This window comes from Numida meleagris, chromosome 7, assembly GCF_002078875.1.
Source record: "Numida meleagris isolate 19003 breed g44 Domestic line chromosome 7, NumMel1.0, whole genome shotgun sequence".
NCBI classification, from domain to species: domain Eukaryota; kingdom Metazoa; phylum Chordata; class Aves; order Galliformes; family Numididae; genus Numida; species Numida meleagris.
In genome coordinates this window covers 649,336-677,042 of record NC_034415.1, presented here as the reverse complement: position 1 = coordinate 677,042, position 27,707 = coordinate 649,336, and the positions used below count along the sequence as shown (strand labels likewise).

The window sequence follows — 27,707 nt, the reverse complement described above, 5'->3', positions numbered from 1 at the left end:
GTATCAGATTCTCATTTTATTAACCAGTGTTTATTCCTTCCCATGCTGGTAATTATGTTCAAATTCTTCAGCACTGATGTTTTAAAGTTGCATTTTGATCAGATCTTGCTGCAAAAAAGAAGTTTTAACAAACATCTGTTATTTGGTTACTCTCAGCTTATTTAAGTCTGATTGTGTTTCACTCACCATAAATCTTCCTTGAAATTAAGTTTTTCTCTTTGTTTTGTAACGCTGTAATAGTCACCGACGTGGTGATAGATGAACAACAACTTTGGAGGCATAGTCTTCATTTATTACATTAAATTTGGGAGAAGATTGATAAAGAGATGCAACTCCTCCCAATGTTACAATTTTTCCAGTTAATGTTATCATTAAACACTTCTGTTACTGTACCAGCTACTTAAAGTTTTGCTGTGCTGCTGTTTCTCAGTCTGGGAGTGCACAGATGGGCGACGACTCCTTTTGGGTTTCCTGTTAGCATGCTAGGCACTGATGGTGCCATGCTCTTGTGAAAAAGGCTGGTCATCTGCTTTGTATGCATGTGTATGGGAACTGCTGAGTCATGGCCTGATCCACTGATTGAGCACGTGGAGGGAAGACCCGGACAGCCCTGGGAGCACAGGTGAAGGCAATTCACTGTGTGACTGGAAGGGCTGGAGCCTGGTTCCACCCCTCTTGGGCCTCATTGAAGGGCTGACTGCCACTGAGGGAGGATCTCTTTCTGGAGATTGCTCCTTGGTGGAGCTTTTCCCTGTGAAGCTAGATCTTTGGAGATGGGTGAGCAATCTTCTTCTCTTCCTTTATAGCACCTTTCTATTGTGCTGGTCCTTCTGTCGTTGCACCTCTTTTATAACGCCTTTTTCCTTCGTGTTGATCTTTCTGATTGCTGCAGTGTGGAACTGCAGATGATAAGAAACAGGCAAGCAATCGCTCTCCACTCATCACTGGTAGGCAGCTCTGGCTGGAGTTGCCTGCTCCACGTGGTATCCAGAGCCTTGTCCCAGGCACCACTTGCTTTTATGTCTGGATGAGAACTTGTATTTGCCTGCACAAAGGTCTGTGAGCACCATTTGGTAATTGGTATTAATTATTTAATACAGCGCTTTTGAAATCCAAGGAATATCAAAATTTTACAACTGGATGTGTCTGGAAATATCATATGCAATTGTGTAAGAATAGTTTGAATACCGAAGTGACTGGTATTCAAAATAATTGGTTTTTTGTAAAGGCTGAAATCTAGATTCATTGAGGAAAAACTGTGAAGGAAAACTGCAGATAGACTCCCTGCTACTTCTGTTATGAAAAATCTAAAAGAAAACAGAAAATGACAGCATATAATTACAATGAAATAGATCCATTTGTTAACAGTTCTAGGGTTAAATTTTGTTATTGGCAGTAATAACAATATAAATGCTTGCATTCAGTGGAGGGCATGCTGTGTTATTCACAGTGAGGTCAAAAGTTTCCCTGTAGAGTTCTCAATGAAAGCAGCATTTGATTTTGTTATTGCATAGCTTACTCTCAGTTTTTTTTTCTTAAGGCTTATTCCTGCCTAACCTAAAATGTTTTCCAATATCAAATACGCTTACAGAACTGAAAGCTATCTATCCCAAGCATGTATTTCAATATGTATACTTTTAGCTGTCTTAAGTACATAAAAGTGCATGCTAAAATTTATTGACTACTCTTAGAACTTCAATGGGAACTGAAATAGGATGTACACACTAAGGTGAGGGTCTGCAAAAAGGAAACAGTGGCTGACTGGCTACGAATGAATGCCAGGAAAGTCAAAAATGAAATAAGATATTGACATGGAAAAGGAGGTTTAAGTGATATTGGAAGAATTCTGTAGCTTTAATAATCTGGTTTGAAATATGGAAAAGAAGACAAGTTGGGATGTACTGTGGCCCAGCAAAAATGCAGCTGGGCTCTGAGGGTCTGAGGTGGCATGTGAGCCAGAGTTCACCTGTAGCAGCACCATTGCTCAGAAAGGGATGGTGGGAAGAACTGGGAGATGTGACATTCTGACGCTGGAAGGAGCTGGGTATAACAAAGAAAACTGCACCCGTTGCACTGTAAATGCAGACTTGCAAAGTCTGCCTATACTCTTCTTTTACTTAGCATGGGATTGTTTCCACTGAAGATCTTAAAACACCGAAAACATTATGCAGACTTTGCAGTAGAAACCAGCATGTGTCAGAAGCTTAGCTGGATGCTTTTTGGATTTCTGTGTGTCTGAGCTCCATGGTGATGATATAATTGTCACATTTTTACAGCGCTTTGAGTAGTAATTCTAATCAGATGAAGCGTAAGAACAATAATTCCCCATCTCATACCTTTAATTTACTGCATTTAACTTTATTTTGCAAATATCTTTTCATTGTGTAGCTCATGTGATGCTTTCTATAAACCCTTGTGTCTGAAAATTAAGTGGAGGCATACTTTAAACAGTATTACTTAGGTGACCTACACTTCTTAGACATGGTGAATATCTATGCAGGCACTGGTTCATTGCAAGTTAGCCAAAACAGCGTGCTAAAGAGGACGGCTATATTTTAGTCCTGATGTAAGTCAATGGCTGTGAAGTTTTCTCTTTATTCTAATGAGGAAAATTATAGGATATCCTTTCTCTGTATAGTGGTTAGATTTGTGTCTGTTGTATCCACTGCAGAATGCAAGAGAAATAGTTGTGTTTTAGCTGTTTTCATCTTTACATAGGGGAAAGGAAAATAGAAATCCTAACATCACAATTATTTGTTCATTTGAAGGTGACTGAATAAATACCAGTAAGTAGAAGAGGAGGTAAAATGTAATGGGAATTGCAGAGGAAACTAAGAATGCTTTAGTGAAACTTGAGATTATTTTAAATTCTGTACAAACAAAAAACCCAAGAAACTGTACATTGTTATTAAAGGCTGTGCTCAGTGTCCAGCTTCAGTCAAAGAGAGCCCAAAAGACTGCATGTATTTGAGTGATATATGTAAGTCAAAGGTGTGCATTCAGCTTAAATATTTATTCATTACTGAGCACCACATTTCTGGAAAGATGAGCAGAATAGGAAAGGGAAACAAAAAGTTTGAAGGTTTTAATTTGAGAACTTTTTCCAGAAGGTCTGAGAAACTGAGAGAATAATAGCGGAGTTATTTAGAGAGAGGCAGAAGGGAAACCAGGATAAAGATGTATAAATAACAGCAGAAACTGGTGAAGTCTTTCTTCTACATGTTTTCTAAAAGGTAACAGAAAATATAGTATAACTCTGAAAGGGAAAGAACATTTTTTGCATCATATACGATGAGGTGCCAGGCTTGCTGCTTATTCTGCCAGCAGTTTGCTAGAGTCCAGGAAGCGTTAGATTCTAATTTGTTGCAGTTCAGTGCCTTGGTGTGTCTGCTTATCCCTGGATTCCTGTTGCTTGTCTTTTCCTTTTTCCTACTGTTAACTACATAATGGATCAGTATCCAGTTGCAGATGACTTTTCTGCTTTAAGATTTAATCCCTGGGATTTGGTTGTGCCTTGGCTGCACCCTGGCACTCGCCAGGACTGAGGTACTGGGGACGCCTGTGCTGAGACTTTCTGCACGCAGCTTCACATTAACATGCCCTTATAAATTCTTGATTAAAGGACTAGAAATGATTAACAGATACATACATTACAGACACGCAGGAGTACTGAGTTTGGTAAATAGTGTTCAACAGTGCCAGTAAAGGGTGCTAAGAACATTTAGACCTACTGTGCCTTTAAGCAACCTGTTAATCCATTGATTTGCTCCTTAGAAATCCGGCTATTAATAAATCATTCATCTTTTAAGAACTGTTTGTGGCATATAAAGCGTGTCCGAGTCTTCTCGTGCTGTTGTCAAGTAAGGTTTGTTTTTCAGAGATTCTCTTCACCCACTCCCAAACATCGAGACATGCTTTAAACAGAGATAAGGGAAAATTATAAGCTCTTATGTCTAGCAAGTTGGTTTCATGGTCATTATTGTATGTAGGTTTAATACTCTCTATGATCAGTCTGTTGCCTTGTCGGTCAGCCATTGTCAGAAAACAGATTTGTTGTTTGGAAGGAAAAAAAAAAAAAAAGACACATCAGTTTCTGATTACATAAGGTGAAAACAGCTAACTGCTGAAGGGTTGTAACTCAACCAGAAATGGATACTGTAGCTCCATGAGCATGCACCTTGTCAGTTATTTCTATAAGGAATGGGGTAATTTTTTTTTTTAAATATGGGCAGTTATTGGTATGTGCTTCTCATCAGTTTACATTTTCACAGCATACCTCATTACAACTCAAAGTTAAAAGAATATCCTGCCTTATCCTAACCCTACTCTCTTGAGAGTTATGCACATAAATGCTAATTTAATTTTTTCATTTAAATATTTTCTACTGTCTTGAGAATCTGCCTTTCTTTGCCACCCAACTTGTATAGTCTCTTATGTGACGTTTTGTCAAGTAGAAAGTATCAGACTTAAGGAAATGTGGTTGGAAATTCAGTTTTAAAAAAACCTCTTAGGAATGGTATGGACTTTCAAAATGGAGTAGGGTAGGAAGGAAAAGTTTTCTTATGAATTGGTGATAACTTCTGAAAGGGCTTGGAGAAATACCTTTTACTGGGAAATGTTATATTTTAATACGCAACAAATTAAGCAAGTGGGTTCCAGAACTGTTTCTAGAGTCGGGATCAACTAAAAATGACTGAATTCATAAGGGAACTGGAAGTTTTTGAAAAGCTTAAGTATCTGCTCGACTGCTGGACTTCGTGTCTGTTTCTGTTATTGATTGACCACTGGAGAAGTTTACTATAGAGAAATATGACTCAGACAGCATGAAATACTTTTTTTGGTTAGGAATGGTCTCATAACTCATTAATGGCAGTAAGAAGTGGGGCTATGAATGAATGGTGACATGGTAATGAGTATGGGCTGCCTTTGATCCTGTTCTGTTCACTGCAGAATCTCTAAGCCTAGAAGAAATGCTACAAAAATAAAAATAGAGGATCCTTGTATAGATGGAGCTACAGGGTCTTTGTTTACTTGCTTTATTCATTTATTTAAAGTAATCAGTGAGGTAGTAATGATGTTTGGCAAGGGGATCAAATACCGGCGTGACATTGCAATATTCAGTTAACACAAACTAGTCGTAGAATCACAGACTGTAGAGATTGGAAAGGACCTCTAGAGATCATAGAGTCCAACCTCTCTGCTAGAGCAGATTTCTTACAGTAGGTTGCAAGTGTAGGTGTCCAGATGGATGTCAAATATCTTCGGGGAAGGAGACTCCACAGCCTCTTTGGGCAGCCTGTTTCAGTGCTCTGTCACTCTTACAGTAAGGAAGTTCTTACTTGTATTTGTGTGGATCTTCCTCTACTCCAAGTAGTGCTTACAAACATCATTACTGTTGCAGGTAATTAACATGAAAATTCAGAAAAGATCTGAATATGAATTTTTGTCTCTTTAAGCTCATTTTCTGTTTATTAAGGACCCGTTTCCTATGTATTAAACAGCTCTGAAGATGCCTATGAAGGCAAGTTAGGAGAGGGGACGCAGGGAATTGTTGCAGGCTTGTGACCACCAAAATGATTAGGTTACAGATTCTCTAACCACTGCATGTGCGACTCTGACTGCGACTGCTTGGAAATGTCTTAGATTGTCCTTTTGTGGCCTTCAATAATGCTTCATTTTCCTACCCGAAGCTGATAGCTAGGATATACTGATATTTGTCGTATTTGGTCCAGATAAAAGCTGAGGGGAAAAATGCACCTATAGATGTGTAGGGAGACGTGACTTGAATTTGTGACGCAAACTTGCATTCTCCAAAGGAGTAAGATTATCTGACTGTAATTATGTAGTTAATCAGCTGGCTGCTGCCTGGGGGGCTTACCTCACCCACTGCTGAATTTGGAGATCCATACATTAAGTTTAACTCCGATGGCAATTGGCCGTAATGTTCCCTGTTGTCGCTGCAGCCGTGGAGGTCAGGCCTAATGATATGCCAAGAGCTCTGTGACAGTTTGCATACAGACGCAGTTTACTCAGGTCTCAGCACTGCCACTCTCAGAAGATGAGGAGGTATTGAACTGTCAAACTGAGACTGAGCAGGTGACAGCTGATGCATTTTAGATCAGCTGCCTTCATGACTGATTTAGTAAACCTAACTGAGAGCACGCAGGCTTTTTCTCCTTCAATATTATACTTAAAAAAAAAAAAAAAGCTGTGAAAATGTGTATTTTCGTTTTTAAATACTACTCTTCGTATCATCTTTTCACTTGAAACCTTTAAGTATAAAAATGATGCAGTACGGCAGATCTAGGAGGATATTTATCCTATGGAATGAATTGAGGTAAAGAAATATTTTTATCCTTTCCACAGCTATGTGGCAGTTCAACATCTGATTCTTTCAGTCAATCCCTCTACCTGCTGTCTTCTATATATCATGCAACTTCTTTAAATAGGTAATACTCAAAATAACGCAGACAAGCAACAGCATAGAGAAACATATGCAACAAATGAAACGATAAATGTTTCCTCCTCTTTCCAGAATGTATTTTGATAATGATTAAAAAACAGAGGTATCGCGTGGCATGGTCAGAGTTAGTCTGAGACTTCAAACAATTTCACAAAACACCACGACTCGAAAAGAAAATGAATACAGTGACATGGAAGAACAAGTACCGTTTTCATTGCAGATTAGTGCTTGCAGACCTGATGTTGTACCTTGGAAAAATTCAATTGTCTCATGTGCAGAGAGATGTTTCTGGTCTTTTCTGATTGATAACATTAACGTTTGAAAGGCCTAACAGGGCTTAAGTAGCAAATTCCTTCCCTTCAGTCACTACTTTACAGGATTTCCTTTTGGCAGAGCAATTGCACAGTCACAAAAGAAGGAGAGGAATTTTGCAGGTGTCATTTTGGTGGCAGCATCCAGTTCCTCACAGTACTCTGTGCCTTCTGGGAGGAGCTCTGTTCTCTGCCTCCTCTCAAGTTGACTGAAATGTTGCCCTCAAAGTCTCTGCTGCTGCCTGTGTGCTCAGGGGACGGCTGCTTTGTCTGAGTCCTCTGGCTGGCTGCTAAGAAATACAGGGATAATATGTGCCTGGGACTCAGAAGAAAACAGGAAACAAATTTCTTGCAGTTTTTGTTAAACATTTAAATGTAAAGGTGAGGTGCTAATATGCAGAGAGTGAAGTATGTTTTTCTAAATGACATGAAAATATACTGCATGTGCTGCTTCTCTGCATGTTGTATTGTTTTGAGAAATCCGTTTTTCATTTTTCACTTTGTTAAACGCTGGAAAAGTGGGTCACTTGAGCAACGAGTAAATTCGGTGAATGCAGTGGTCAGAGATGTCCAAACTCTTCTGCATTTCCTACATTCCATCTATAAAATTAAAGCATGAAAATACGAGTATTCGTGCAGAATTCACAGAAATGATATTCCTTTTTCATCAGCAGTGCAGCTGGGACCGCAGTATTTCCAGTTATGACTGACGTATTCTCTCACCTCTCTGTCCTCTCCTCATGAAAATGCTTAACTGCTTCTGCAGAGCACGAGTGTCGGACAAAGCATGGAGTCCTGGGGTTTGCCTCTGGGAGGGCTGGGGGAGAGTGGTGGCGAGATGAGCAGAGGTGTGCTGGATCAGTGTGCCTCTCACTGGAAGAAAGGTGGTGACCTAGGGAGGTGACAGAGCCACATTGCTGCAAGGCTCGATCTATACAGCACAGTTCTCCAGTGGCTGCTGTTATTGTTTTCTTGGTATGTTAAAGGGGGTGAGTGAGTTGCAAAATGCTTTAGAATGCAGATTTTTATTCTAAATGTATAGAATTAGCACTAACAACAGCCTTAAAAAGATGATAAAAAAAACCTAAATGCTTCGCTATTTTCAGGTAAGTGTGTGTGTAGGGGAAGGGAAACATCTTTTAAATCTTTTATATCTTCTTATTAGAGAAATGCCTTACAGTTCTTGATGCAGGCCCACTTCCCTGTATGCTGAAAACTCGCTTCAATGTTCACTGCAATATAAGGTTCTCCTATTGAATATAGTGATGTAATACATCATTCCAGCATAATGTTTTCTCTACTGACTCTGCTGCACAGTTTTGCATCATTGAAAAACAAATGCCATTTGGATTACAGAGAACAATAATGTTATCAGGAGATAACAGTGAATGGCCTTCTATAAACTTGTGTAATGTTTATTTCAAATATGTGTCCAATTTTTAGATTCTGATTCTCTATATGATTCTTGCTTTTCCTTTAAATTATTCCAGAATCTTTTATTTCCTGTTGGTAGAATAAGTTTTCATCTTTGCCTTTGTTAGCATCTGTGCCTGACACTGCAGTCCCCGCAGCTGCACGTAGATCATCAAATGTTGCCTGAATGTTGGTGCTCCTTATATCTGAAATGTGGGGACAGATGCTGGAATCCTGCCACTTAAGTCAAGGTGGAAGGAGGAGATCAACACAGCAGTGAAATGTGAAAAGGGTGTGGTGTTAATGAGCGAGGATATTTTAATTTCAATAGTGCAATAGAATCTTTTTCCCTACTCCCTTTTTTCTCCACCCCTATACACAGTATAATATGCAGAAAGGCACACTTGAGACCTAGTTAGTTGGAGAGAAATAGTGCACACCCAAGCTAAAAGTGTTTCCTAGGACAGAAAGAGGCAGATTTATTGTAGGGTATGGGATTTGTGGGGCTGAGTGAGGTAATCTTTCCCTTATGACATAACATTTGCACAGAAATTTTAGAGAATGGTTTTCTGGAGACCATGTTAGTGGCATATAAGAATTCATCCTGAAAGAAAATGTGAATTTCAGTTTTTTCTCATGTTATTTCTGCTTCTAGATAAAAGCATCAAGAGGGTATAAAGGCAAAGGAATGCTGACAGATTTGATGAGCTAGTCAGGATTCCCCAACCCAAATGATTATAGTCAGTGTTGTTTGTATATGAATTGCAGTCACTCCTTTGCTGTAGAGTAGCTGTTTGTTTAGCTTACCAAAGAAAAACAAGAGAGAAGCTTGCTGCGTTTGCTGCTGAAGTAGTATATTCAGATCTGAGTCTAAAATTACTAAGTCACTCCAACATTGTTGTACTTTGCTCTATAGGGTTGTAGTTTTCAACCTTTTTTGATCTGTGAACCTCTCAACCTTTTTTGCTGAAGGTACAGATCTCTGTATAGTGAGTTAAAACCCCACTGACAATCAGCTTGAATTTTTAATGCTTTCTTTTCAAGTTACCCTTGCAGATATCCACCAACCTTGAGTGCTCTGTGGACTACATCTTGAAAACCATTGCTGTGAGGAACGAGGCAGGTCGAGTTGAGACTAATGCTGCTAAAAAGTTGAAGATTTTGATTGTGAGAAAAAATACCCTGATGTGGGAAGGGGAAAAATAACAGTTCTGAAGTTGGCAGTTGATAGTATTATCTTTGTAAGTTTTTTTTTTTTCTTTGTGAATTTCAAGCAAGCTGAGCCATGAATTCTTGGGCACTGATGACAGACCAAGGACAGAGTTGAGTGGTGCTTGGCTCTGCAGCATAGGAAGAGATTATGGATCCTGAAAGCTCAAAAAAAACCATATACATTTAATACATGATCTTTGGGGAAAACAAGCAAGTTTTCCCAAAGGAAGGACTTGGAAGTTTGTTAAAAGAAATAATTTTGGGAATTGGCTTTGATTGGCATTTCCTTCTTGCAAACGCATTTTGATAAAGATCTGTTCACTAGGGCTGAGATCCACGTGCTGTACAACTGAGTCTGAAGGTGGTCTAGAGAAGTAATATGGGAAGGTCTTGGTGGGGATGGTTACTTGGAAACATTTCCCATTATTCATTCAACTGAATTTTAAAATTCCTATGGAATTTTGTCAAAAAAAAAAAAAGAGGCAGAGAAAGCATGGGAATTGCTAAGTAAACATCAGGCTTTTAATGTCATGGTTTATTTTCCTTTGGAGACCTTCTCCCTATGAGAAATTTTTGGCAAAGAAAGTAACTATTTCTTTGTGCCCACAGCCAAAACCGATTTTTTTTTTTTGTTTGTTTGTCTGTGCTTATATCTGAATCTCCCTGCTGGCCATCGACCTTCCTTTGACAGTGTAGGTGGCTAGAAGGAGGAATTACATACTGCAAAACCCATGCTTGCTCCAAGATGCTACACTGCAGCTTTATAGAAAACCTGATGTCTTATTTCTGTAGTTCTCAGTATGAATCCATCCTCTTCTACTTCTTTAACTTCTGGCTGCACGATGACTTCTGTAATAAGGAGGAATGGCTAAAAATCAATGAAAACCCTTTTTAAAACTTTCATGCATTAATTGGTATGTGTGCTTGGCATAGATTCTCAAAAGCGGTCAAAGGAAATTAATGGCAGCAAAAGGGTGCTGGCAAGGAGGAGATGCCTCCAAGACATTTGGATTAGATGGTAATAGCTAAAGCCTTTGTAAATAGAATGGGGGGTGACTAGTTTGTTTGTTTGTTCTTTGTTTTAAAGGAATCTTTGTGGGTTTTTTGACTTCATTTTGCAAATCCTGGAGAATAGAATAATGCCTATTTAGACTTCAGAGATCTTGAGGAGGAAGATGGCAGCCAACTAGATGATTTTTATCAGCTAGTTTGTTTCTAAACCGATGCCTTCAGAGGAAAACGGATTTGCTTTTTAGTTTTTGGTGGACAATGGATTGCATCCTTTACCTAGCCAAAGAGAGAGAAGGCTTTATGTTCAAAGGGTCAACTTATTTGATACTTTTCTTTGACTGGAACATTAAAAAGGAGGAGGAATTTCTACTAGCTAAAAGAAGCTTATTGGAAAAACAGTTGTTACTTCAAACGTGTGGAGTATGCCAACTTTGGAGAGAGGGATGAGTGAGATGCACAGTATCGTATTCCAGGTTCCACCTATGAGAAACTTGAACAGATCAAGTATCAGAGTGCCTAGCAAGTGCTACTGGACAGCAGCCTTTGGAGATCTATTTATTGTAAAAACCTCTGTTTTAGTAACAACAAATATAAATCTTCTCTTGCCTCAGAGGTACTAATAACACTAAGTTTTAATATGTATGTATATTTGCAGAATTGAACTTAAAGAGCATCATCTGCTTTTTCACTTATTGTTTTCATAGAATCATAGAATGACTTGGGCTGGAAGGGACCTCAAGGATCATCAAGCTTCAACCCTCCCCTCCACAAGCAGGGCTGCCAACCTCCGCATCTAATACTAGACCAGGCTGCCCCGGGCCCCATCCAACCTGGCCTTGAACACCTCCGGGGATGGGGCATCCACAACCTCACTGGGCAGCCTGTTCCAGCACCTCACCACTTTCATAATAAAGAACTTCCTCCGATACCCAACTAAAATCTTCCCTCCTTCAACTTAAAACCATTTCCCCTTGTCCTGCCATTATCTACCTTTGTAAAGAGTTGACTCCCCTCCTGTTTGTAGGCTCCCTTTAGGTGCTGGAAGGCTGCAGTGAGGTCACCCCGTGGCCTTCTCTTCTCCAGGCTGAACAAGCCCTGCTCCCTCAGCCTGTCATCATAGGGGAGGTTTTTTATTTATTTATGAGAACTAGAGTCTTATCTCAGTTAAGGCAAACAACTTCATGGAAATCAATGGAATTAGAATAATAATTAATCAACAGTAATTATTACGGTAAATAAGTGCAAGATACCACTTGTGTCCAGTTTACTCTAGGGAATGCGTTTTAGCAAGGGGGTTAAGACTAGACGAAGTCCCTTCCAACCCCTATGATTTTGTGGTACATATGTGGTGGTATATAGGTAAAGAACATTGATTTGGATGCAGAAACAGTTCAATATTTGTTTGACTGTGCTCACTGAGAATCACTTTGATTTGGCATTCACCGCTCTAGTAAGTGGTCTCCAGTTTACAGCAACATTATTTAGCTTAAAAATTGTTCACAAGATTTTTCACTTAGGTAAATATGCAGTGTAAATTTCTTATAAATTATATCTGTGCTTAAAAAAAAAAAAAACAACAAACTGCCACATAAGTTTATCATCTATTTTCTGCAGAAGTGAAATGGTGGTTGGATCACCTGCCCTGCAGCTCCCTGTGCTAGTAGGGATGAGGGGGAAGGTGAGCTTGTAGAGACCACTGAATTCCTCAGTAGGGTATGAATTAGTGCTTGCGAGACGGAGCAGAAGAATAGTAGCTGCAAGACTGCATGGGTGCTGAAAGCACTCTTCCCCATAGGGTTTTCTCTAGTGTGTTACAGTAAGAGACAAATTCTTGAAATAACAGTTACATTTTATTAGAATAGCAAAGCTTATGGCTGTCTTGTCCTCTCTGAATTTGATCTTGTGTCCTCTGACTAATTTCCTGTCTGTGCCCCTAGATACCAGAATTAGCAATTCAGTAACTGTTGCTGCAATTCAACATTGCTAGTTAATGTATAATTTAATATTTGTTAAAATTATTCAAAGCAGGTTTGGAATGCAAATATGTTTTAGAATAATGTATTTAAATGTAGAAATCTAGATTTGTGGTTTATTTCCGTGCTTATTTGGTGCATGTGACCTTTCTCTTAAATCGCTAAGATTTCGTCTGTAGGGATGAAAAGAAATTTAAAAAGAAATCAGTCTACGTGCTGGATCCTTTTATTATGGACCTTACGTCAAGTTGTGGTCAGACAATGCTATCTTCCCTTCCAGGGAAGAGGAAATGCCAGAGAAATAGATTGAAAGGAAATTCTATTCTGATGCTCATCTCTTTCACCTTCCTGTAGGTGGAGGAGGACAGTCCTGTCACTACAGTCCTTACCCACTGCCTGCATGTGCCCGTGGGCTTCCCACAGCAAACAGACTGCCCAGCTCAGTGTACAAAGAGTGACGGGATTATTTGTGAGGATGACCAGTTTTCATCCAGGCACTGCAGAACTTTTTGAGAGCATGTGAAGTAACATTAGCTTCCCTCCTTTCTTCTCCATATGTGTGAAAATGCAGGCTTTGTTGGCAGCGTTACCTAAAACTAGCTTGTGACAGATAGCTCTTCCCTATTACAGCTTGCAAAGCAGGCTGATAACGTAGCCTAGCATGTCATCGTGAACTGGCAGAAGCAGTAGGCTGGGATGATAAGTAGAGCTGGCCAGGTCTTTCCTTTTCCTCTCTGTGAATAGCTGTGAAGTGCACATGGAGCTGGTGCGTGGTTTCTTTTTCCTTGTCACATGCCCTGGTTTCCAAGTGTAGCTGTGATTTAGGCAAAAAAACACCAACACGCACTGCAGTAGATAAACAGTTTTTTAACCTAAGAGCTCATTATTTTGAGGATCTTTTTGAAGCAGGACATGCCAGTGAGATGCATAAAAAGGTACTGCTAATGTACCGTACTTGGAGAAAAGGCATTGGCTTGGAGAGCAGTACTGACAGTAAATGTATTTTCAACTTGCGGTCTTAGTACTTAGTTTTTAAGCTCCAATATGGGCTTTTCCCCAAATCCCTAGTTATATAGTTCAAAGAGATGAAGCTATTGGATTATTGTCTCTTTCCTGTCAAGGAGCCTGCAAAACTCCTTCTAGAGCCTGTCTACAGAGGCTTTTGAATATAACGATTCTGTGGCGTATTTTGAAGCATAAGTGTACACTTTAAGGGAATATATGAAGTGTAAACTCAAGGTGAGGGTCTTGCCATGGGCAGAAAAATAACCTGGCTTGTAGGCAACAATTATTCAATCAGGTTTCCTGAGGAATTTTACACATTTATTCATCCTAACCATCTAACTGTTCGTAGTTTTACAGAAAAAAAAACAAAAACGAACACAAACAAGTCTCGAATGCCTCACTTACACAGGAAATAATTGAATAATTCTACTCTTTATTATAGTTTCTTGTGAGATCAAGGAAATAGAAAGCAATACAAATAGTTGTGCACTGATAAGTATTCCTTTGAACTAGGCACCGTACGGACCTGTAGCAAGTTGTTGGTCCTATATTAAAATAATCTCTCCACAAGTTAAACAAATATATCAACAACTAATGCACATGATTTAGAAGGAATCCCCTGTTTTCCTTCCAAAAATCTAAGCTTATTCCTGCAGCATGTCTGAAAAGGAATGAAGTGTGTCAGACATTTGCAATGATCAGTGTATCCATGCCTAATCTGTGGGGTTCTTTATATCTAATGAGTCTTGTATTTTGTATATTTTTATTTTTTGGACAAATCCAATAATCCTTAACTGAGCAAAATCCCTCTAAATTTGTCATGCTCTGTGCACGAGGAGATTGGATACCAACCAAATATTAAGATGAGACTTGTAAAATTTTTTATTCCAAGAATCCACGGAGACTGCTTATATTGCTACCAGCATCAGCTAATCACAAGCTTTGAGTAAGGCTTGAAAGGGAGATTCTGAGGGTAGTGCTAAATCAGTCATACTGACAAAAATGCTTCTAGCTGTCCAGGCTATTAAAGGGAAATTATTAAATCCAGAGCCATGGAACAGGAGATGTTTAGAGCGTTGATATACCACTTTACAAGCAACTTCCTGGATTTACTAGGCTTCCAAACTTGCAGTGAGTTTAATTAAAGATGATAGGTTGGGAAGGAAGTCAGAAAATGCAGGAAAGAGAAAGTAGTCTTACTCATTTGCTGTATAATTTCTTTTCCATTTCTTCTTCCCTCAAAACAGCCTTACTAGAACTCCTTTGTAGGTAGATGTTCTGCAGAGAAACCACTGAGAAATCAGTCTGAATTAAATCTAGAAAAAATTTCAGTGCTACTGTTATCGGTGAAAAGTTACCCGAAAATAGTGAAACATTATATTTTGTTTCTTAGGACATGTCTTTCATGACTGTGCATGAGGAAGATAAGAACAATTTTGTTGTTTAAAATATATGCATATAATGAAAATCTTCCTTTGGGAATATATAGAAAAGATTGGCTACGTTCCCAGATTACTGAATAAAAGTCCAAGCACTTTGAACAACTTCAATGCAATTCTGAAATTCTAACTAATATTATATTATGCTGGATGTTTTAATTTGACCACCTCTCCTGAGTTTTCTGTGGAGAAGTATAATAGGGAAGAATAGTTTTGTGGTTTTTTTTAATAGAAATGATATAGCTGTCCCATCACACAGCTTCATTCGCTTTTATCTTCCAGAACAGCAGTAGAATGGAGGACCAGTTAAAGCAAGAAGTATTTGGTAGGCCCATGTACTTTCTCTGGGTTTTTCTTGGAGGCTAATGAACATCTTGAGTAAATTCCTCATTCTTTTTTCGTTTGGACTAATGGTACTTCTTATACTGGAATTGTAATTCAAATTTGTAAAACAGTGTTTGAGATCAGAATCTTACTTTTGAGTATGTGTGTTTGGGCCATTCCAGAAGGTCTCTAAACCATGTTCAGTGGATACACATGTATGACTTGTCACTCCTGCTAGAATATAATATGTATTATAATATTATTTTGCAAGTTTCCCCATCCGCTGTTGAAAAGACAAACAAGAAAGCTTGGAAAATTCAATAGCAGCCTTAGGGAGAAGGATGTGTCTGGTGGTAACAATTCCACCAGCAGCAGCCCTGAGAACAACCGTGTGAGAAATGGCAACGGTGGACTTTGTGGTTTTGTGATCATCACTGACATCCAGTCATCTTTCAGTACACCCTATCAATAAGGAGACAGACTCTAGATATGTGAAGTCTTGATTTGTTCTCAAGTTATGCCAGCGTAGGTCTTAGAAAATATTTTTTTCCTATTTCAGTACAGAAATATTTATACCAATACAGTGCTGAATATGGATGGAGTCAAGTCGGTCTAAGAATGCCTTCAGCAATATATTTTACTTCTTGGGTGTACACAACTATTGCAGCCACGGTTTCATATAGTTTATTTGCTTCCACACTGAGCAGCGTTCCATGGCTTTAACAAGCTCTTGGAAATAGCATGAACTCCAGCGGGCTGCTGCTGTTGTTGCCTACAATGGCAGTTTTGTGACTTTTACAGTTTCACTCAGAATTTTTCCTTCCGTCTCATTTCAAAAAGTCAGTGAGCTATACGTACTTTGGGATACAGTGAGTGTGAGAAGAACAGCAGGGGAAGAAAATAAAGGAATGGTAATGTGGCCTCTGGCATCTCCTTTGTAAGAGCATCCATCTCAGTCTGCATGGCGTAGGAGAACATTTTTGACTTATTCTTGGTGCATGCAAAAAGCATTGCTCTTGAGCGTTAGTCCTTTTTAGGCATTCCTCTGAGCCTAAACTTGAGGACCTGTTTAAATGAAGGATGTCTGTGGGTTTCAGAATTAGCTTTTCTGCTTACTTTTTTCCATACCTGAGCAGAAGAAAAATAAGTATCGTTGCTTGAATTCACAAAAGGACAATTTATGTGTGTCTGACTTGTAGCAGATGCAATCCAAGAATGTTATTAAGAGGGGCATCTTGGAGAGACAAGGCAAAGCAATGCCAAAATACCAAATCTCAACAGCGTTTAGATAATGTGAAGTGTCTGGGGAATTTGAGAGTCAAAACAACATTTCTATACCATGTAGCTCTAGATTGAGGCAGAAACTAATTGAGGATTTTCAATATTGCTTTTTCTGGGGGAAATGCCTAATCAACATGTCCACTGTGGATGTACATCTCTTAATGCATCATATTCAATTGATGAAAAAGTGGAAAATGTGGCCTCTTCATCCCAGAGGCCCTGTAAATCTAGGAGTGGGACAAGAAGGAACAGGTGGTAACAGGCAGGTGGCTGACTAAAAAGAAAGTGCAGAAGAACATTTCCACGGCAGTAGGACATCCTTAGAAAAGGCATTTTTGTATTCAGTATTTTTGATTTGCTTTGTCTATATGAACTCTCATAGTTCCATATCCTCCTTTTAGGGAATTTCAAATACTTAACTGAATTATTTACAGATGCTGTCTTATTTCAAACGTATTCTTTCTCTAGAACAGTTTATAACAGAAAGCAGTGCTGTACGCATGTTGAAGTCTTGCTATTGCTTCCTTAGCCCTCCCCTCTTCTTGCCATCCTGATGGAGGCATTAATGTATCCCAATGAGTGTCGCGTACCAGTAATTGGTCTTTACACATTTGAGCTCCCTTTTCTGATAGCAACCATATTTAGGGCCATTGTGGAACCTTTTTGACCTGATTATGTGATTCCAATCAGCTGTGTGCTTAACTGCCCAAATGACCGACTTACTGAGAAGCTGTGGTTTGGTGCTCAATTCCTTTGGCACAGACAGGCAGAGGTGTGTTTCACCCTTCATGAAGAATTTGGGTTACTTCTTATTTTTCTCTTTCAGCTTCCATTTTTCTGTTTGAGACATTGCATGTTCCCAGATGCTTTTTATATTCAGGACAAGTTCTTGTTGCGATCACCTCACTCTGAATGAGACTCCAGTAGCGGCTATAGCTTTTTATACTTTAAATGTGAATTTCAGCGTTGGTTAAGCAAGAAATTAATTCTGACCTGCCTTCTGTACCAAACCTGCCAAATGAATGGCAATTAACTCTGGACTATTAAACTCAAAAAGCTTCTCTGCAACTTCTGGGAGCTGTCCTGGAACTTCCTTTACAAAAGAGAATTAAAAAAACAGAAGCTGCAGATTTTATTATTATTATTATTGCTTTTTTTTTTTTTGGTGAGAGGAGGGGAGGAGGATACAAATATTTTAATATCCTGTCTCCAACTTCATTCCTAACTTCCTCAGGTTCCCTGCAGGAGTTGCCACAGTCTCTAGTTCCAAGGAGGACCGTGGTATTTTTGGCTGCTGCTCTTTGGCAGTTCTGCTACCTAAAGATGGGTTAGACACACTGGTGGATTGTTGGTTGTCTTCTTCCTCCTCCAGACCCATGTTTAACATTGTCTGTAGTTTTGTTATCAGGGTATTCTTCTGCTGTGTCTGGAGCTAGAACAATTTTTTTTCTTGCTCTCAATGTATTCAGAAAAGCAAACGAGCAAATTGTTTTCTATAGCTGAATAAGTAGGCATTTACATAGACCTTAGGATCTGTTGGTGAAAGTTATTTGAGGGTGTGTGCATCGTTTCATGTTGTCACTGGGCCCCTTGGCTGTGACTGCCTGACTCTGTGGCTCTATCTAATGGTGGCTTGTCCTTCAGGTCCTCTCCTACCAATTTACTTCTTCAGCCTTGAAAGTATTCCAATGGTTTTCTCACTGTAACTGGAAATACTATCTTTTGTATTGTATCCTAGAACAGCATCCTCAACAGACAGAGAAAGGCAACAGTAATATTTAACAGATAAATTGACTGAAGCTACTAATCACAGATACAAACGGATAGAAAATTATCGGGCATTTAACACTACAATTACCCAGCAAAGCGGAAGGGGGTTTTGGGTTTTTGGAGCCGTAACAATCTCAGTGTTATCTAGTGAAATTTGCTAAGCCTTTTAAAGCAAGATACTCACTTTGCTCTGTATGTACTAAGCATTTGGCTTTCCCTGCCTAACACTAGTACGCCACAAACCCTTCTGTATACAAGGTGAGATAGGCACACTGTGCTCATTGAAGGACTTGTGATTGACTGAGCTGCAGCGTTCCCAAGGCTTCAAGAAAGGTTTTCACTTGACGCTCTTTCCCGCAGGAGTTCACATTTGCTGCTTTATCTCTGGGAGCGAGCTTAGTGACAGACGCACACCAAGAGCCAGGGAGAAATGCCATGGGAGCTGCTTAACAGCATTCAGATGCAGAGATGGCATTTGATTCCCAGGCATCTTTGCTGCATCTACTTCATAAGAAATCTAAATCGGGAAACCCTACAGGGTATCAGGAAAGCAGACCTCTGATCTGTGTGCTCTTGCCATTAAAAACCAAGTCCTGCCTCAGAAACAATAAACAAATCTAAAGGTTATTGAATAACTTTCATTCATTTCAGTGCAGACTGTAAAGTGGTAGAATAGCAGGTGCATGGGCATACAACTGTGTGTGTTAGGACTGCGAGAGCTCTCCGACAACCTGTTAACGGGTTGCCTGACGTTCTTGGTGTAGTTGTTTGCATTTGATGTAGAAATTATGTTAGTCTAATTCGTACATGTTGTTTAATCAAAATGCTCTGGCTGTGTTTTAAACCGAGTACCGTGCTTTGGAAACTATTCCCAGTGCCTGTTAAAGATCCCAAGTACTCCATAAGAGACAACCAAGCCTGAACTATTTCTTTTGAATTTTAGTTTTTTCTGCGTTCATGTTAATTTATGTTTTGTAAATACCTGTGGATGGGTAATTGAAGCTCTGCAGTAAACCTTTTTCTTTCCCTTTAGGTGTTTAGAGTCTGCAAAATCTGAAATACCTTAGGAGTATACACGCTAATGTTATGTAGATACTTTGCCTTTCATTTGCTGGAAAAGCAATTTTTTTGTGATTCATTTGGTACTGTGAAATTAAGGCAGTCACTAGAAATGAATGTAAAAGCAAATGACTAGATGAGGAAAAATGATAAAAATATAATCACTGCAGCTGTAAGATAAGGTGCTCTATGATGTCAGAACTGTGACTTGCTGATGAAGTTTGAAGTAATTCTGTTCTGCATGATTTTTTTTAAATTCTCATATGAAACAATTGATTTAAATGTAGAGCCTTTGAAACACAAAAAATTAACCTCACCCTCCAGACATGATGCTTAAGGTTAAAAATAATAGAAACATAAATCTTGTGTATGTTTTATTAAAAAAAAAAAAGAAATATCTGCGCTATCTGAGTTGGATTTCTTTCAACCAAAAACTCCTATTCTGAAATGCTACCGTTCTGACAGTGTGACAAATTGCTGGAACAAATGCTAAATAGTTAAATGGACAAGTGATGGATGGCCTCATAAGCCTTGCAGGGCAGCCTGTGTAAGATACTAATTGGTTCTGTGGAACTGGTTTTAGTCAATAAATTCACTTGAGAGATTTTTGTGTGCATGTGTGTGTTAGGTATCTTTAAAGAAAGCAGTGCTGTAGGTGACAAACCGCTTGCGATGCATTAGACCACCACCAACTTCATTTTGCCCTCTATACCATCTGCCTTCTCTCAAGGATATAACCTACTAAAAACCTATTTGTGATGCATTGCTGTCTCTCAAATGCTTCTGAATTATGAGTTTATTTGGGAGCCTCCAGAATATTTTGATGCTAAGAAAAATGCCCACATTAAGTTTTCCAGTGTTTGTAATTGCTCTTCCCCCCCCCCAACCCCCCCACCTCCTGCAATAGATTCTGGCACCATTGCTCACTTTGAGCAATACTTCCCACTACAGATGGTCTCTGTATTGGTGAACTCTCCTCGTGAAACGCACTGTCAAGGTCAGCAAAGATGATTAGAGTCCCACCCTTGGGAACAAAGCCAGGAAAAAGCTGAGCAGCCTCTCCTGGTGCTGACTTGAAGGTGTTTTCAGGACTCTTTGTTAGGCTCTGGTTGCTCCCTGGTTTTAAATCTCTCGGCTTCACTGAGCCCTGCCAGCTGAGCTGTGGCATCCCTAGGGGCAGGTGGCTACGCATCCTTTAGCACCCTGGCTTGGGCAGAAGTTGCCTCCTGCACTGCTGAGCTGGAGGGGCCTGCACCTCCACAAGGCCTCACTGCATGCTGCCGGCCAACTGCAGGGAGTGGGCCCTCCCTGAGCCCAAGGAGCTGGGGCGTGGGGTGCCAGCTGCAGGGAACTTAATGTCATCGGCCCAACCTTCCGAAGTGTGGGAAGAGAAGATGATGGCATTTGTTGTGGGCCCGGGCAGATCAGTGGAAGGGTGAAAGCTCTCACTCCTCTGTTTCCTGGTGGCTTCTCACTCAGCAGCCTAGCTGCTGTGAGCACCGTGCAGGTGCCCACTCTGCTACTTCCTTGCTCCGTCTCCAGCATGACCTGTGAATGCACAGCACGGTCAGGAGCTGAAAAGAAAAGCCCTGGAGCTCTGCCTTTTAAGTCCTTAAAGCCTTTGTTGAGTGTGGCACATGGTGATTTCAGGGGAAATATGAGGCAGTGGGTTTGTTCTTGGATGTGTTAAAAACAAAAATTTCATCGGTGCTGGGAAGAAATTGTTTTCATGAATAACTTTAAAAAAACACACACAAAAAATACTAAGAAAAAGAGCTTCAATAAGTGAGTCAGGGCAGGAAGAAGAGTTGGGATGGCTCCTAGTTTTAACAGATAGCAATTTCCCATTCAGTAAAATAGGATTGATTAATTTTGAAAACATCAGGACTTGGAAAGCTAATCTTTGAGATAAAGGAAAAATCTGAAATTAAATTGGAATTTAAATAACACGGAAGTTAAGGGAAAATTCTGCTTCAGGTCTCTGCTCCATTGTGATCTCAACTGTGTTTCAAGATAAAGTCTATTTTTTGGGGAAGAGAGTGAAAGTGAGCTATGTCTCTTGATTGCTTTGCATTCTCTCCCATGCTCATATGTGAGATGATTCCGAATTAAAGATTGTACTTCAGCTGCTGTATATTTAAACCAAATTGGACCAACAGCATGTAGTAGCTACCTTAGCAGTGGTGTTGAAATAATTAGATGACACAAACATGATATTTCTAGAATGGCATGTAACTAGAAAATATGAAGAAAATGCAGTGCAGGCAACCTACAGCTAGGCTGTCTGGTATGTCTGAGGTTCAAGAAAACTTACAGGGAACAAAACCTGAGTAGCTCCCTGCTATGTTCTCAGACAAACCTGTTAGAATACATATTTCAGTGGTGGAGCTGGGAGGAATGTGTGGCATGATGGGAGAATATGGACATGAAGATACACAGGCTCCTGGTAAAATTTCTGGAAAGATGTTGGTGATTTCAGGAGTATTTGCTATGTGTGACACACAACCTACTCTTGGCTTCCCCAGTACAGGAAAAACATGATTTGTCACTAAAAGAGACAATTTGGATACTTACGTAACAATGTTACTAATATTTTTTCCTTAGATACTAATACATTATTAGATTTTACTACAAAAAAGAATTCCAATGCATAGAAGATAGGTTTCTTGTGCAAGTCAGCTGACTGAGGTGTGCAATGAGCCGAACAGATTTGCAGGTCATCAGACAAAAAAAGGGGGTTGAACTAGGAGTTAAGAGCTATTATATGATTCTGTGAATCTGTTAGGAGAAACTTGATGGATTTATGGCCACCTGTGAATCGAGGGATAAATACAATGTACTTTCCTTTTACATTTAATCAGACACTGTGGCTCCAGAGCAAAGGCCCCCGCGTCCCTCTGGAGCGCATTTATAATGAATATTTTAGTTCATTAATACGAAGGACTGTGACTATACACAAAACAGAACAAACAAACATTATGTGATCTCCAGTACACTGATCTGTATTTATGATTGCATAAAAGCATGAGGTAGGCTCATTTAGGATACCGAGCCATAAAGTTTAACTACTGAATCAACCGAAGATGAAATTTTCTATGTAACTAAGATAACTTTTATAAAAGCATTTTGCCTTTTTTGTTAAAGTTGGTTTTGACCTTAGTGCTAGTTTTTGTGGGTTTTACGTTCTAGAATGTGGCACGCTTTGCTAGACATCATGAGTAGTGAATGTTTACATCAACCTCAAACATCCATAATGTGGCCCTTAAAATGCTGTTACAGGCAATTTGGCAATCTGCAAGCGATGTTGCGCCAAGTGAAGAGACGTCGCAGCACAGAACATTCCAGTGAGAGGTCACCAGCTTTGAATAAACTCAATTCCTGTAAAGCATACTTTCAGGATTAAGAACTAACGTCCATTTTCTTGGGAATCAACAGGAGATGAAGGCCTGAAGCCCATCTCGTTGTAGGAAATCTCTCCTTTGAATTTCGCTTGGATATTACAAATGCAAAGTACATCGTTGGTGTAAAGATCTTGTACTTAAGGCGTATATGTAAAAAAATAATGATGTGAACCCCAAAAGGCTTTGAGTTTCTGTAGTTTCTGTAGTTACTAGTTACTTCCAAAAGGAAGAGTAAGCTGTGCCTTGGGTACTACTGATAAGGGAACTCCTCTAAAAGCTGCTCTCGGTTTCCAAAGTTTAGTGTAACTTGAATGTGTCTCAAGTTAAGAGTTTACTTTCAAGTAGTTTATGAAACACATAGGTGATGAGCTGATATGTTTGTCACACTTGCGTATTTAGGAGCCCATATGTTTATAAAGTGTTGTATCACATCTGTGGGAGAGAATGCAGCTGCTCATAACTTAGACTACAAGAAATCTGCTGACCTGCTGGGTTCATTAGCAGTTTAGAGTTCTATTGCTTAACCTTTATAAAAGATTTTGGAGTATATAAATGTATGTCTTTTCAGAAAACCTGAATGTGCAGCGTTAGAAGAGAAAACTGAGAGCTTGAAAGAAGGAAACTGCCAAATGTCAAACTCACAAGGACCTACTGAAATTCAGGACAAAATCCAATTTCAGGTAAATTCTTAAGTTACCATCTGTTCTGTTCACAAGTATCTTTTATATACTATAAATATACCATACAGTAACAGCTTCCCAGCTGTGAAGAGCCCATTTGCTTGACTGTTCTTTTAATTTCTCTATAAAAGTTTGGTTTTGAATTTGGCCATCTGCCTAGATGCCAGTGTGATAGGCATTAATAAAATATACTATGAAGAAGAAATTAAAACATCTGCTAAAATTAATAGGAAAAAGGTTCTATTCAGCCCAGCAGGAAATACAATAGCATGGAGAAACTGAGGAGTCTGAGTTGGTGATCATAATTTTGAGATATGGAGGTAATAAAGGGGGACGTTTGGGATCTGATCCAGCAAGTCTCTGAGTTTGACTGTAAGCATGTGAGTAACCCCATTCTTGGATTACTTGCACATAAACCTAACAATAAACGTGTTGTTTGAAAGAATTAGACATCCAGAAACAGTTTTTACATCCTAGTACAGTTAGGTAGTTATCGGAGATGTATTTTACTGTTCAGTGCAATCCTTAAGAGCTACAGTTTTATTGGGAAAGTAAGAAGACTGTCATTCCATCTTTGTTGCTGCCATATACGTTAGGCAGCAGCCTTGATGAGTAACCCCGCATCGTCCTGAAGGTCTTGGCCGTATCTGACTTCGCCTGGGAGAGAAGCCCAAGGACAAACTGCCTGTTTGGATTTTCCCATGAATTATTTTGTAAGTGCGTGTGCCTTCACATTACTTGTACCAAGTCAGCTGGACTGGAGCTGTGTCTGAACCAGGAGCCACGCAGGGCTGTTAGCTCGCTGCCAAACCTGAGTGGGGCATTTCCTACAGGCTAGGAGTTTGCAAAACACAATTACACCAGCAGTGCTGTCAGAGGAGTACATGAGCAAAAGAAGGTTACTTTTAACTTAGGCACTACAGGAGAAATTAATTGCTCCTGCCTCTCTGGTTTCAAAAGGAGCTTGACTTAAACTCAGCATGAAGAGGATTAGGGATCTGCTGGAGCCAAGTTAATCTCGCTCAACACAGATACTGAAACAATGAGCACAAGGGACGACTTAGAAGGTTCAAATTGGACATTAGGAAAAGATTCCTCACGAGGAGGATAGCTCACCACTAGGAGTGGTGGTTTGGGAAGGTTGTGATACAGCTCCTCATTCCTAGAAGGTTTGGGAGTTTGTTTAGACAGCGGGTTTGGGGGTGGCCAAGCCTGGGTTTTCCCACCTCCTTCAGGTGAGAGGTGAAACTGCAGGACTTCTGGAAGTACCTTCCAACCGCCTTTTTTACTCAGATTCTAGCTCAGACCAAAGCCTGCTCTCTCCAGCCGAGATCAGAAGCAGGCACCTGGGAGAGGTAGTTGAGAAGAGGGTGTATTTACCCTCAGTATTTCCCAGTAATGGAAATAGGCAGTATTTGGCAATAAATGGTCAGGCATTTCCAAATGAGAAGTGTTGTCTCTATATTTATTTAATAATTGTTAACAAGTTTGGCTAGCACATTTTGATTTTTTTTTTAAATTACTAGTTATTTCATCTGTGAGATATACTAAAATTGATCTTGTTTTAGAAAGTGTTATGGTTTCAATGTTTAATGAAGGGGTATTTTTGCGAAAAATGTTATAAATTTAATTACATTTTACTGTCAGCTGTGTTTTACTGCTACTTTATGGGTAGGAGGGAAAAGATGTTCAAATTCCTGTTCAGAAGTCAATCATTTCAATTATTCTGTGCTGTCACTTGAACTTTTGTGCTCAGTCTCTTAAGGAGGCTGTCTTGGGAAAAATGGTCTTTGTCTTTCTTGATCAGCCACTTTGTCCATCCTTTAGCAACCGAAGTAAAACTAGGTGGTTGTTCTACATTTCCTAGCATTAAAAATGAGTAGATCTGATTTAATCATTTCCGATGCTGAGCTAGGAGTTTGCAGCGTTTTCCCCAGCTGCCAAGCACTGCATCGTGGGCACATCTCCTCATCTTCTTTGTGTTTCTTAAACTGGGCTTTGGTCCTGGCTCTGCCTCTAGCATGCCTCAATACCTGAGTCTGTTTCATTAGATTGTTTTGGAAATCTGCTGTGATTACTACCTAATCCCTTTGTGCACCTCTCCTGGCCTTCTCCTGGAAACAAAGATTAACCTTCTGTGGCATTTTTTGATCTAGCTAGCCATGCAATATGAATCACTTCTACTGCTGGCAAAGGGCTTTACTGAACTGTGTGAAATCTGCCTTCTGAGATGCAAAGCACAATGATAAACTTCCTTTCTCCTTCCTGTTGCACAGAGATGAGTGTGTTGTGCCTGGGAAGACGTGCCCATCTCAGTGTCATAGTCACTGGCAGTGATTTTCTTGGGCAGAACATTTTCTTACTGTGTAGCACTGAGGCTCAACAGCACACGCTGCAGTCCCCTGGATGAACTCAGCAGCAGCTTGTTGGGCTACTTGCTGGTGATGTGTGAAGGGGCTGCAGGCCCAGCCCTGCCTGGTGGCTTGCTGCCAGATCCTAATGTGCACTCCTTTCCACCTTGGTGCTGATACCGGGCACCTCCTGAAGCACAGTGCACGAGTGCACCAGTGGGTCCTGTTGCTGGTTCTCTTTGCTTGCTCTCAGCTCATTCTGGGACCTCATAGTGGGCTGTTCCCATTATACAGCAGTATATGAGAAGTACACATTATGCTCATAATTATCTTCAGGCTTATTTTTCCATTTGCTTTTCTCTGGATGCTTTCTTACCAGCTCTTTGACCCTTGAAATAAGCAAGGTCCCTTTGAGATGGACAGACTATTTAATTTAGAAACATCAGTTGTCTGTATTCAGTTTTACGCTCTCTCAGTTCCTTATGGAGGTGTAAGGGAATTTGTCTCTGCACACCATTAGAAGATGCTTTAGGGAGAATCACATGTGTATGCAAGTGCGTGTATATGAATGCGTATATGTACAAACACACACAAAAACTTGTATTTATGTAACCTGCACATATAAGCCACTGTCCTTTGTTTTTTAGGTAAACTGCTTATATATTTGATATCACAAGGATGAAAGGTTTGTAAAGAAGCCCTGATGAAGGCCAGGGATGGAGACAGATAAAATACAACAGCAACAAAGAAACGAACAGAGGCAAACGTGGATCCAGGATAAAATTCCCCGAATAAGTAGGTAAGACTATTCTGAGAAGCATTAATTTCATGTCTTCTATTTTCTTCTGTTATGGATTATTTTTGCAGTTATTTTTGTGGAGTGAGGAGTCTTTTACTTCAGATAATATAACCTTTACTATCAGTGCATGTTGCAATGGCATTCAGTACCGCTGCACTAGTTAAGGGCCTGTGAGGACTATTTCTATTATAAATCTGGAAGATTACACCTCTGTCTTCTCGTATTGCATCATCCTGAAACTTGACAAGTTGTCAGTGGAGAGGCAATTATCTCTACCAAAATATTAAGAACATGAGTTTTATTTCTAAGCTATGCAGGGGCATGAGTGTCTATGGATTTTGTAAAAACGCGAGAGACTGGGTTTTTGGTTGGTTGTTTTTGTTTGGGATTTTTTTGTTTATTATTTTTTCTGCTTTATTTTGCTCCAAATATGAAGGTTGCATATTGATACTCTAAAAATGAAATTTTGCTTGCAGTTAGCTGAAAAATGAGGCTTGATTGTGTTTGTGATTGTCAGAGGGAAGGAGGAAGGAGTGACACAGCTGAAAGCTTAAGAGAGCTGAAAAAAGCAGTGGGGCTGGCCAGAAAAAAACAGTCCCTTCCTGTGAAAGAGAGATGATATTTTCAGTTTGCAGATTGTTGTTTTACGGAGCAGACTGTGCTGGAAGAAGAGCTGCGTTTCCCAGCAGCGTGACTCACTGGGTCTCTTGAGTAACAGGGACAGAGCGGGTGAGGCGAGCCAGGAGCAGCGGCAGAGCTGGGCAGGCTATGGCGGGCTGGAGGTTGAGTGCTTCTGCAGAGAGACAGCAGGAAGCCCAGGGCTCTGCAGAGGGGCAAAAAGAACCTGGGAGAAGAGTTGAAGGAATCTCTCGAGCCATTTGATAATGTGTGCTGGTTTAAAGGAGCATCTTGAATCATCGACGCAATGTGCGAAACAAGTGATATGAACAGTTTAACCAATTGAGAGGAAATGAACTGCAAATGTGAAATTAAGATTATCGTTTCTTTCAGAATAGCGGTTTATGTGAAGAAAGCTAAGTGGCCTTCGCACATTCAGCAATTTTCAGTTCTTTATCATAATTCAGCTTTAGGAATGCTGGTTATTATAAATGGATGATCACAGTTTTCTTGTTCAAAATCTTCAGGTTATCAAAGGGCTTCCTTTTCTACTTTGCTGTGAAATTGAATATAAACTTTTTGTTCCTTCCCTCCCTC

General features: G+C 39.8%; 1 long non-coding RNA gene across 2 annotated transcripts in view; it reads left to right on the top strand.

The window, feature by feature from the left end:
• The window catches only part of LOC110402451, a 128,186-nt gene that overhangs the window by 48,235 nt on the left and 52,244 nt on the right, over window positions 1-27,707 (top strand). For both annotated transcript variants that reach the window (XR_002441090.1, XR_002441091.1), the window contains 2 exons: window positions 23,231-23,342; window positions 26,341-26,492. This is a non-coding gene — a long non-coding RNA (uncharacterized LOC110402451). The remainder of the gene's footprint in view (window positions 1-23,230; window positions 23,343-26,340; window positions 26,493-27,707) is intronic.